At 34.5% G+C, this 13706-nt stretch overlaps 1 protein-coding gene across 1 annotated transcript in view; it reads right to left on the bottom strand.

Moving 5' to 3' along the window:
* Positions 1–13706, bottom strand: part of Mip (Myoinhibiting peptide precursor) — an 83469-nt gene that overhangs the window by 16278 nt on the left and 53485 nt on the right. The gene's annotated exons all lie outside the window — the stretch shown is intronic.

Consider the following 13706-nt stretch of genomic DNA (forward strand, 5'->3'; position numbering starts at 1 on the left):
ATGCCTTGGACATATTTTAAATATTTATTAAGGCAAATTAAACTAGTTTTACCATCATTCTTTCCTTTTGAGGTGAGTTTGGATAGTGTCTATGTAATCGAATACTATACTTGAATTGTTTATGTTTGCTGTACTTAAGTAGTTTGCTTTATTTAGAACTTAATGAAACTTAACTCAGTCTTTGCTTTCTATTTTATATGCTTAATTTTACTAATCTGGTAGAATACTGCTAGAATAAATTAAGGCTTAACAATTTCTGATAATTTTCTATACAATAGGAATTGTCTCTGAACATGAGATAATTAACCTTATACGAGGTAAAATTTGTTTATTAGTCCCCCATTTTTTCTATTTATAAGTCAACATTTTTTTGAATCAATAGATTCCATTCCAGAACTGAGATTCAACAACAATCACCTCTGCCCTCGCTTCTTCACTTGAATGAAAACGAGTTCCAGATATAATGCCCTATAAATTTGGGAACTATTGTTAATCAGAGAGTTCAAAAAGTGAAGAATACGTTGAATATTCCGATAATTAGTATTGTAAAAATTGTAAATTGTAAATGAAATAATTGAAAGTCTGTGTTTATAAAAGTGAGCCCGTTCTTAAAAGGCTATTAAGCCAGAAAAAAGTTCTATTAGAAATTTAAATAAAAAATGTACTCCACCATTTTATGACTTGCTGTGTGTTGACAAAGCGTGACGATATTTTAATTTTCAATATTTAGTGCTTAAGAAAGCAATTGCTAGGATTCTTTCAGCTTTTTACTGGACCAAGCTATAACATCTCTTTGTTTTTTTTTTTTTTGCAGGGTATCGCATATCTCCTCAAACATTTTGGCTCGAATCTCTCAGTGAATATTGATTCTGTAATGCAATTATGCTGAACCAAAATTACGCAATAAATTTACTACAGTTAATGTTCTTTAATAGTTTTTTGGTTAGGACTACTGCTAAGCTAGATAAGTGGTACTAAATATCGACAAACATTGCCAAAACTTGAACTAGGGGAATCATCTCAAATTATGACACAAATCTTCGATAGTAATGATTCTACATATGCTACAACTCTATCGTAATAAATTATTACTATGTATTCTGTTTTTTTGGGATCTTTTAAATGTAGAATTGAAGAAGAAAGATGATAAAATGGTCACTCCAGAGGGAGATACATAAATTAGAACATATGATGCCATCAATAGGCTGAAGTATTATAAAACCCATGGATATAATAACGCATCACCGGAACAGTTTAAAAAGTTGGTGAAGAAATAATAACAGAATTGTGAGTTCGTTTAACATTTGAAATATGGAGGTAATGCCTAAAATTTATGCTAAGTAAGTAAAGTACAATTTATATTTTGCAGTAAATTTTTTTAAAATTTGTCCTACAATTTAAACTCACCTCTCCGTTAACATTGGTTCTTCTTTCTTAATATTGAACGAATAATATTGATTCTAATTATAAAATTAAACGCAAGCAAAAATTGAGCACTACTAAATTTACTTGAATTTATAACCTAAATTAGTTTGGACAGGGCTACTCCTATGCGAAGTATTGCTCAATTATCAAGCTAGTTTGTCAGATCTGACTGATCGCATGTAGTTTGATGTTTAGTTGTTTTCAAGATATCAGGTTTCTACTTAAGCAGGCTGCTGTGAATGGTAACACCTTTGTGTTAATCAATATTTTATGGTTCATATTCCATGGGTTCATGATCTCAAATGTTATGTGCCAATGGTATCGTATATCACATAAGAATATTCTTTATCAAACTTTAACTTGGGCTCATTTGTGATTAGCATTAAATTCCATTCTCAGAGTTTATATGCAAAATTAGTTTCATTTTGTTTATACTATCACATACGACTACTAACAACACCAGACTAAAAGTAATAGGCCTATATATTTGTAGCTAAATCACAATATTAGAAACAAAATAACGCATTGGTGTTAGCATCTGAAATGAGGGTGTCTCTAACTTCACCTTAAAACCAAATTTAGAAAAAAATTATGAGAAAATTCCAAAAATAACTTTGCACTTTTAAACTTCCCCGTGCCTTGGGATTCTAACAATGCTTTTTGGGATGTTGAAATATGACAAGTATAATGTAGAATTTATATTAATAGCAAATTTCATGACACGTACAACCATGACAGTTATAGAAATTATGCTACTCTTGGCGCAGTTGAATGTGTGCTATCAGTTTATAGAACGTTTAGTAGGACCTACAGGAATAAAAACTATCACTGAAAACATCAGGAAGGGTTTTTTACTATGATCGATTCAGAGTTACTCTCTAAGATGGATTTTGGAAACAAGTGGAGAAACTTTAAGATGTGCTAGTCAACTACAGGATGTTTATATGATAAGAAGCTATGGTTTCTGATGAATACTGAACCAGGAACACTGATCTATTTTACGGACGGAGCCAGATAAAAAGAAGCCAGGTCTTACGGGAGTTGGTTTTCGCATTGAGAGCAGTAAAATAGCAGTAAGTCTGACGGCTACTGTTGTCCAAATAGAAGTTATGGCGATTCTTAGGAGCTGTGCACTATGCGTACTTAGAAATCCAAGATAAAAGAAGTTAGATTATTTGCCGAAAGTCAGACTGTGTAAAAATAAGCTGGTAAGAAAAAGAGTTTTAAATAGGAGAAGTAGTGTTATTGCTTTTTTGTTTTTTGGATCTTCGTTCATAAGGGAATTCAGAGAAAAGGAGCAAGAACTATTAAAGGGAAGTCCAACCTAACGTTTTATAGGAATTTGCGTTAGCCACTTCTGAGGAATTTTAAATTACCAAAATCAAGGAACGGAAAACTGGTAAGACGAATAATAGGTGTGCAACCAGCTTTTAATATTTGCTCAGTCAACCAGATTTATAGGTAAATTTAAACCATAAAAAGAAATGCTTGGATTTTATCAAATAGAGTAGTATCTATTTAAGTAACCTAGTAGGATTGATTACTGATCAACAGCTGAGCAGATCAATTATTCAATCATAAGTACCTGTTTAGGCAAACACATTGTCAGCAATTTAGAGCTTTGGGAGCAAGAGAAACTGTTTGTAAGCCCTGAGCAAAGCAACTGCGAATATTCGAAGTGAATGTTTACAGGGTGAACCAGTAAGTATTGTCCATAGGCCTACTGTGTGTAGTACATCTAAACTGGAGTTCAATGACGTATAGGCCAATTCATTGAAAACTCTTTTAGATGAACCAGTAGTCAATTTTTAAAGTAGATTGTCTTAAAATAAGGAAGTCAAAGGTTACAAATTGCACTTTAAAAAAAAAAAAAAAAAGTTAAGGTTTATTCACAGTCTTTTCTTTTTCAACAGTGTAGTTGTGTGTGAAATTGTAATTTGGAGTAAGTACAAACTATATGAATTTTTGTTTATAAAAATAGTACTTGTTTAATATATTTCTAACATTTTCGCAAATATTTCAGAGAGATCAGAATTTTTTTTGTTTTTTAAAGTGCAATTTGTAACCTTTGACTTCCTTATTTTAAGACAATCTACTTTAAAAATTGACTACTGGTCCATCTAAAAGAGTTTTCAATGAATTAAACAACTTGATAAACTAACACTCTTGAGTGCTCGTGAACACGTTTTCTTGTAAAACAAACGTAATTTCTCATACGAAGATAAAGAGGAATCCTGGAAAATGATATACCGTTTGAAAGCCCATTAGGCAAGGAAACTTTTATAAAAAGTACCAGCACCTAGGTCTGATAATGATCACATAAGGGCCTAATGAGTTTTCTTCAAAAATTTCGATTACTTTTTGTTTTTCCAGCATCCAGGAGGAAGATTAAGGGTGTTTGGAGAATAATTTATGCTTCGAAATGGTATCAATTTGTAGGAAATTTATCTGTCTTTCTAACCGTGTCATCAGAATCGAATTCGGACTAAAACTTTCTGAGTAATAACATTTTTATTGGAAAAAAAAGTAATGATTTTAGAAAAAAAAAAATTAAAGTGACGTCACTCAAGAACAGTGGAAAATATGAAGTTGGCCAATACGACATTGAACTCCACACTTTAGATGTACTACACACAGTAGGCCTATGGACATTACGTACTGGTTCACCCCCGTATAAATAGAGGCAGATTCAAGGATTCGTCTCTGATAGAGTTGGTAATATACATAATGACCATTATATTCGGAGATATTACAGGCAGTTATAAATAAAAAGGTAGATTACGGATGTAAAAGCTTAGTAATGATCTTTGTTCTTGTGGTGAATCTGCATGGCACTAGTTCCAAAATTGCGAAGTAAGACGACATAATTATATTCAGCATCCAATCGTGTGAATTTCTGAAAAAATTCTTTGGCACTTGAGGATAGACAGTATATAACCAGTAACCAACCAGAAGTCATGTGAATATGTAGGGACAAAATATTTATCTTCCTCTTTAAAAAAAACTGAAGTACGTTTCTAACAAGCAGTTTGTAAGCAAAACAGTACTATTAAAAAAGGGTAAATGCGCTGAACATACAATACAAATTGTTTGAATTAGGGCAAGTAATTTACTTTCCAATTTATGTTTCCTTTCAACTTAATCTCCTGTAGCTATTCTTATAACTTAATTATACATATATATTGTATAATGTATAATAATTTGTATAACTATATTAAATAATAATAAATTTTAATTTATATTTATGAATAAATAATAATTTTTGTTGTGTAAATGAAGAAAGTTTTTACTCACGAGTTCTGGGATTATCCTCTCAAGAACTTGGAACTAACTGGACGAGGAAGTGAAAACACTGAACTCAAGTGTCCAATTTTTACCATTTATATTTATTTAGTAACATTCATGATTATCACGTGAAATTGGTCACTTATCGCGATGTTTTAACTTCACAATTTAAAAGTCAAACTGGTTATCCCTGCTTCCTTTATCAATAAAATTTTATTACAGTGAACTTGTATGATATTGAAATCAACAATGTTGTAATATTTTTTCTGTAAGATACTAAATTTAAAGAAAATTTAATTATATAAGTTGTGGTAACAGAAAGTGTAGTTAGCAGTTTTAATACCAGATTTGTTCAAATACAGGCATTTATTTGGAAAAATTAGCACAATCGGCATATTTCCATTTTTTTAGGTGTCAGAAAAACTTGGACAAAGTACTGCAGCTAAAGTTTGTTGTCTTGTCACAGTTTTAGCAAAGCATTGTCGTTTGTAAAATCGATAAGTTGAGCAATTCAACGATAAACAACTCCTACTGCTTACTTGGCTGGTGTAAACAGGAATTATAACTTATCTTTTACTTCCGGTTTAAATCAATCTGTTCTTGCCCTTATCTTTTTGTTTAAAGGAACTATTGCAATAATTTTTTTTTGTATTCATCAAAGTTTTGAGGCCTCCTGACTACGGAAAATGTCCTTTTTAAAAGCTACTTTGTGTGTGTTTCAAAAGAGAAATTTTACCCATTAAATTCTCAAAAGTTTACAATGAAAGTCATATTTATATACAAATTTAATTAAGAATTGTAGAAGGGTAGATATTTCTGTTAACCCTTCTAAAACTACTCTGGTTCCCTTCACTAGGAGAAGGGACACAGAGAGCTACAAAAATCTTCGATTCATTGACAAAACTCTGGTCATGTCAAGTGAGGTTAAGTGCCTGGGTGTTTTCCTTGACTCCAGACTCACTTGGAACGCACATCTAGATGAAGTTACACTAAAGGCTAAACAGGCACTTTGTGGTACCATTAGAACCTGTGAGAAGACATGGGTTTTACTCCCTAAAAAGACCTACTGGCTCTTTTCAAGAACAGTCATTCCTATTATCACCTACGGTGAGGTAGTGTGGTAGAGGAAGACTGAACAACAGGCGGCCATCAAGGTTCTAGCCAGGGTGCTGAGGCTGGCCTGTCAGTTGATTACGGGAGCCTTTAGTAGCGCTCCTACTGCTGCACTGGAGGTACTGCTAGGGTTGCCTCCGCTTCAGTTTGTTATACAGGCGGAGGACAAGGGCCTGTGCGTACAGACTAGAGAGAAATAGGCAATGTAAGCGCATTAGTTCTTCGGCATGGCGGGGGACAGTATCTATCCTAGATACAGTTCGAGGCTTCATTTCAGGTGTTCCTCAGATGGAGGACTGAATGGAGGGTGAACTGGACAGAATAGCGCCGGAAGGGAGTCATATGGTGCACGGATGGCTCCAAATGACCTGTGGGACTGGGGCTGAAGTGGATGAGGTTAAATCTGAGAGATCTCTTGGGAGATACGCCACCGTCTTCCAGGCCGAGGTCTTTGCCATCAAAACTTGTGCTGAAGAAAACCTGCGAATGGAACTTAGAAATAGGGAGATTTGCATCTTTTCGGACAGTCAGACTGCATTGAAGGCCCTTAATTCCTTCAGAACTACCTCTTCCCTGGTTTGGGAATGTAAAAAGGCCCTGGAACAACTGGCTCGGCACAATAAAGTTCGACTGCAAAGGATGCCAGGTCATATAGGGATTATGGGGAATGAAACAGCCGAGCAACTGGCCAGGAACGGAGCTAATACTCCTTTCAAAGGACCAGAACCTTAGGTTTAGGAAGCATCTGTTCAAGGTGGGACTTATTAGCACGGATCCGTTGTGCAGATTGTGTCAGGAAGAGGAGGAAACGGCCTCACAATTGTTGTTCTATGTTGTTGTTGCGCTATGAAACCTTTTGCTGTTTGAGATCAAAGGAGATAGTAGCGCAAAAAGAACTAGTAGGGAAAGTCCTCAACCTCAATTTTAAATGGTTTAGAATTTAATAGAGGTCACAGACCCTTATGCTGGGCCATTTTCGTATTCAAAATATTTGTTCAGTAAAGAATAGCACTCCATTTAACTTTGTAACAGGAAATATCAATCTATTGATGCGTAGGTTTTTTTTAAAAATCTGTCTCAGACACATACACTCATCATGTTTTTTTAGCTCATAGTCTGCAAATTAAAACACGGAGGCTGCTCATCTTCACTTTCTGAGAGTAATAGTTTTGGACGAATGCCGTCAAAAGAAAATGTGCAACTTTACTATTACGTTTTTTTTAACTTTTCCGTTTTTTTCTTAAAAATAACTCTAATGTTTTTTTTTTAAACTTCGTATACTTCTGATGACCAATTCTACCACTTTCATTTGAGAAAATTTCCTTGAGATTTTTAGGACAGCTCTAAGGAAGAGTATGGCCAATCCTTAAAAGTACAAGCCCTAACATTGACACATATAGAATTGTAAAAAATTTAAATATGAATATATAGGTTTCGTGACCGTAAATTGTTAAACTTAGGACTCAAGATTGGCGAGGAATCGGTAAAATAAAAAACAAATTCGTCTTTTTGCCAACGTTTCGACAAATATATTGTCCTCTTCAGGGCCTGGATATTACAAATACACAAATACAAACAATTCAGTAACACAGAAAATCCGTAAAAAAACAGTAATATAATAATAAAATGAAATAAAAAAATAAAATACAATAAATTCTTTATAATGATTGAAACTTACGTGGCTATGCGGGTTGGTTGAGCTACAGAAACTAAGAGCCAGAACTGGAGAACAGGTATATAATACAGATATAGCGGGACTTACACGGGAATTTTGGTAATGACAATGGGACAGATACAATAGAGTAATTACAATGTTCAATTTTGACAATAAAATAGATATTGGGAAATTTCTTTTAATACAAAAAGTCGGAAAAACCAAAAACCCTTGATAAAATTGTAGCAGTTGGCCAAATTCGACGTGCTGTCCTAAAGTTAACTGTGTTGTTCTGTTTTACTATGTGGCACATTTCTAGAAAATTATGTTTGTATTGGTTCTTTTCCCTATCAACACAATTTTGACTTCCAGAATGTGACAGTACTCGATAGGTAAAAGAACCAATACAAATGTAATTTTCTAGAAATATGCCACATAGTGAAACAAAACAACACAGTAAACTTTGGAACAGACATGTCGAACTTAGCCAACTGCTACAATTTTATTATTAAAAAATAAATAGAGTTCTAACTTCATTATTTGACCGATTCCTCGCCAATCTTGAATCCTAAGTTTAAAAAATTTAAATTTAAGAATTATTTTAGCATAGTGAGTCTAAAAGCAGAAAATAATTTTGCCATTAAGGCTTTTCTTTCGAAGGCAGTTATTTGTGTGCGAAGTATATGTGAAACTGGCTGCATGGACAGTGGAGATGTATACGGCGCTAATGAGGTAAACAAAGTGATGAGGTCTCTATGGGAGTAGCGGGTGATTATTTGCGAGCCACCCATGGTGGCTAGTTGGTTGGCTCTCTTCTAGAGTATAATAGGGCTGAGCTCATTTCCTTACTTTGTGCCATTTTTGCAATTAGACTTGGGGGATAAAAAAAGGCACCTGTTTATACCATTGGTACAGGCACCAATTCATATTCAACGCAACTGTGAATAAGAGTTGGTAACTCTACAGACAGATCCGCAATCAGAAGTCTTAAGAAAGTCACCAGGTGTCTAAAAAGGATGTAAAGTGGGCGTTAATGAGAGTATATGAAATAAAATGTAGCTATCAAATGGCTTAACCGAATTAAAACCTATAAATAAATCTATTCAGAAAACTAGCCACTACCGATTGAAACTTTCTGACTAGTTTTCGGTTATTAGAAACACACTAAAACACGTTTAGTCGTCACAAAGTGTTTCCTAATTGATTCAGATTGTTTTTCATTTTAAGCAGTGGTGGCGTGAACTTGAACAAAATATTGAGAAGACTTAAGATTAAATTCAATAACATGTAATTTTAGTTATTATCGGTTATTTTAATAGTCTAAATTCTTTTTTTTCTTTATTAATTAATTTATTTACAGTATTGCCAATTTTTTCAGGTTGGCTTTACGTCTAACTACCAAATTAGGTGTCGTGGACGGAGGCGACTAGCAAACATACGAGGTCTGTAAATTAAGTAATGAGACTGATTTTTTTTAAATTGTTTTATTCAAAAAGGATTACAACTCTATATAGTCACCTTCAAAATAACTTCCTTCTGAAGCCACACAGCGCTGGAGACGTTTCTTCCACTCCTCATAGCAGTGCTCGAACTCCGATACTGGAATAGCTTTCAGCTGGTCGGTTACAGCCGTTTGAATGTTTTCGTCTGTCCCAAAATGAGTTCTCCCCTTGAGGTGATTTTTCAACTTCGGGAAGAGAAAAAGGTCACAAGGACTCAAGTCAGGCGAATAAGGAGGCTGGAGGAGCCACAGGAATGTTTTTACTGGCCAAAAAATCAGTTTATTGAAATTGCTGAGTGACAAGCGAGCATTATCGTGATGCAACACCCACTTGTTCTTGATGTTTGGTCTCACACGAATGACCCCTTTTTCGAAGTTTTTTTTCATGAACCACTCGGTGAAAGTGTTTGATTCACCGTTTGACCTTGAGGTAGAAACTCTTTGTGGACGATTCCGTGAATATCGAAAAAAACAAATCAGCATGCATTTGATCTTCGACTTTGCCATCCTTGCAGTTTCAATAAACGAGTTTTTGGCCAGTAAAAACATTCCTGTGGCTCCTCAGCCTCTTTATTCGCCTGACTTGAGTCTTTCTGACTTTTTTCTATTCCCGAAGTTGAAAAATCACCCACAAGGGAACTTATTTTGGGACAGTCGAAAACATTCAAACGGCTGTAACCGACCAGCTGAAGGCTATTCCAGTATCGGGGTTCGAGCACTGCTATGAGGAGTGGAAGAAACATCTCCAGCGCTGTGTGGCTTCAGAAGGAAGTTATTTTGAAGGTGACAATATAGAATTGTAATTCTTTTTGAATAAAACAATTTTAAAAAATCAGTCTCATTACTTAATTTACAGACCTCGTACTTTACTGTAAATTTCTTTTATTAACCATTAAATAAAATCCGAGGCCTAAAACCGGGAATTGAACCTAGTACCACAATGCGTATTAGCTGTACAGGTCTCTAACCGATCGGCTACAATGACACCTCAAAGGGTCCAATATGTCCAAATGTACCTAGGTCGTCTTATGGCTTAGCCATCTGTGAAATTTCTCAAATGTTTCTAAAGATACAATCGAAACCCAAAGTGGAAAATATGGATACTTTAAAGAGTATCACATTTTGCAAGTATCACAACGATATCATTCATATGAATCTAGCAAATATTGTTTGTTCTGAACATCATTTGGAATAAAGGCACAGTGGTTTTAGTACAGCTAAAAAAACTACAGTCTTCACCTTAAGCCAGTTCTTTTTAAAAAAAACAGTAGATTAACGATGGAGGTGCAAAAAAAGTTACTGCAATGCAAAAAAGTTTTTTATAAGATTTTCATCTTTTCTTAAGTGTGGGTAAGCTGTGTCTTTAGGTACCTACTGCCAGATCTACAGCAAGTGCTTAAATAATTTTACGTTTGGAATTTTCAGCTTGGACGCCTTCCCGAAAAGTAACTCATCAAAACGTCACATAATAACCTGGAATTTCTGGATTTGTGAACATCAGACGTTGGGTCTTAAAGTACCAAGAAGCTTCTTTAATGTTCATTAACCAACTATTTTCACATACCTTTATAAGTTTTAAATATATGTAGTAAAAATGCCGGGATTGTAGAAAAACAAAGTAGTATTAAATAATAATTGCAGTAAGACAAAGCCGTTGTCAGTGTGGGTAAAAATGTCGGCAGCGTACCTTTACTATGAAGGAAGACGGTCCCTTAAGAATAGTTCGCCTCCAGAAGCAAATAAGATTAGATTATCTTGTGTACAGATCTGGCCAGATAATTCAATCACTATGAGTTTTATTATATATATTACTCACACACAGTAAAATGGAGTGCACACAACATTGTCGGGTAAATATAGTATGTGAGAGAATTATAGTGAATATTATTATATTCACAGTCTACGACTGCTCTTAAAAAGTGTTTAATCTAGCTCAAGCAATGTTCATCAAACTGGATGAGTTTATAAGTTAGTGGATATTTTAGTTAGTAAGCTCACACTGCTTTGGGTTACACTGTGTTGTCACATGGGTAGTGTCAGAAATTTGAAATCACCTACACAGTCTGTGGCGGCTCTTAAAATTAGTTTTTATTCCAGCTCCAGCAAAGTTCGTCAAGCCATATGAGTTTATAAGTTAGTGGAGATTTTGTTAGTAAGCTTACACTGCTCTGGGTTACACTGTGTTGTCACATGGGTAGTGTCAGAAATTTGAGATCACCTACACAGTCTGTGACGGCTCTTAAAAAGAGTTTTTATTCCAACCCCAGCAAAGTTTGTCAAACTGGATGAGTTTTTAAGTTAGTAGAAGGTTATTTAGTAAACTCTCTCTGCTCTGAACTGCAATTTTATCACTTGTTTTGTGTGTAAGAATGCATAAAAAATGTTCACATCCCTTAAAAAAGTGTGTTTAATCCCATCTTAACTAATATACCCCAAACTGGGTTCCCTTTATTATTAGTATGCCATATTGATTTTGAAATTTATATGCAAGTCTATACGTCAGTATTAGACGTATATTACTCAAACATCACTCCAAATATTTGGTATTAGCCTAATGACATATAACAGTATTATGTGAAATTACTGTAGACTGGGCATACACCCCCGACTAAACCACATGCAGCGTGTGTCAACAGCATGTTGCACTTTGACTAAATTGCATGCGTATGACTACGAGATTAATATGCACTATCCTAGATCATAATTAAACCTAGGTTATTTGGTTAAGCATTATTAAAAAACATAACCATTGCAACAAAAAATTACTTTAAAATATGTTTTTTCATGCAGATTTACATAACCCGCTAAGTTGGTATGTTATGTGGTAGGTACTGGGTTCGATACCCGTTCTTGGCCATGGAATTTAATTTTAATGGTTAATATTAGATTTTATTTTAAGTAATCGCCTATTTTTTTTTTTTTTTTAGGCGGGGCTTTAACGTCCAACTACCAATTAGGTGTCGTAAACGGCGGGCGGAAGCTCATACTTTACTGTAAACAATTTTTTTTTACTAAATAAAAAGTAGCCTTACACGGGATTCGAACCAGTGATCTCCCACTTACGAAGCTACGCTCTTGACCACTAGACCAACACAAGCCCCAAATGGGTAATTATAACTAATAACTCTTTAGCTTTGGCCCGTTTAATTTATTTATTTTTTTTTAAATATTAGATTAAACTATAGTTTTCTCTTATGCATTTTTAGCAAGTTTGTGCAGTTCTACAATAATTGTGCCATAATATTATTGTAAGGCAAAACAGACCCTAAATATTGTTGAGTTCCTAATATGTTGGAAATATTTACAACAAATTAATCAAAAGTTTTACGCGAAGTTTTCTCAAGAAAGCCTGTTTGCATAGCTACTAAATAATAAGGTTTATTTAAACCTTAATTCTATTTATGGGTGAATTATTATTTATTATTATTTTTTTAAGTATACCCTTTTAAGGAGAGAATATTTGCTTTTTAATAAAATGGAAGACTGACATAAATTTCTTCCTTAATTAAGGGCTGGGGTGACGTTCATGTTCGGGGTGTTAAAATTCTGTTATTAGAAGTGAGTGGTGTGGAACCGTCAATTATAGTTAAATCTCTTGTTAAAAAATGCTGTAGTAGTGTAATAATTGAATTATTTGTGTGAGTGTATGTGTAAAAAAGAGGGAGTGATTGGGAGACTGTAAGAGAAGTGAGAGGGATGCTTCTAGACTGCTAAAAGTTAGGGTAATTCACAGATGAACAACTTATGTTTAGAAGAGCATAACAACGGACCAGGCTTTATGAAATCTCTATGGGCGGCGAAATGCCCATTTCACAGTTGCAAAAAATACAAAAATTTAACCACATCAAACATTTCCATTACTCTGTGCGTCTCACAGCAGAAAGTATGCAATTCGGAGTTTGTATGTAATAATGTGTTTTCAGGAAATTGAAAAATGTTTTTCTGATTTGGGGGGGGCTTAAATGAAAATTTTACATTGAGTTCCTTTAAAGTGAGGCATCTACTCATGCCTACTCCGACTGGGAGCCTGGACCTGTAATTTTAACATCAAGAAACTCCAGAACAACACAGAACAAATTACTCAGTCTTGCGACAGACTCGACCTTTGACGCGATAAAATCGATAAGACTGCATCCATAATCCCCCTATACACTCCTGTATCTAAAATTATCTGCTGAAACTCCTTTCCACCTTTGGGATTGTTAATCAAAAACCTACACCGCCGCGAAAGAGTGCCACCAACGATCCTTCCATTTCTTACAGCTATAAAAGAACTAAACATATCCTTTTCTAACTCTTTCCTCTTGCTGCAGATCCTAAGAAATGTTCATATTTTGTAGTAAAGTTTATATCTAAACATCTTGTTCTAAAGAACAAATTCTTTCGGTGGTTAGATTGCCGTTTGAAAATCCCTTAATGAAAACGTTATCTATTCCAAACTACAGCTCACTCTCAATATTCCTCCACTTGCCACCAGAAGAATTTATTATGACCTCTCTTTCCTCTGCAAACTTCTCCATTCTCAAATAGACTGTCCTTACCTTCTTTCTCTAATTTCTTTTAATATCTCATACCATACCACACGACATTCTTCTCCATTCAATGTACCGTACTGCAAACATAATTACGTTTTTTACTCTACTATCTTTCGTATGAAGCGGACAGCCAATCATTTTAACTTAGATTTCTTTGGCACTGGTATACAAAATTTTCTAAATAAAGCCAGAT

This window comes from Rhodnius prolixus, unplaced genomic scaffold (genome assembly GCF_049639745.1).
Source record: "Rhodnius prolixus isolate KJV_2025 unplaced genomic scaffold, Rpr scaffold_12, whole genome shotgun sequence".
Lineage (NCBI taxonomy): Eukaryota > Metazoa > Arthropoda > Insecta > Hemiptera > Reduviidae > Rhodnius > Rhodnius prolixus.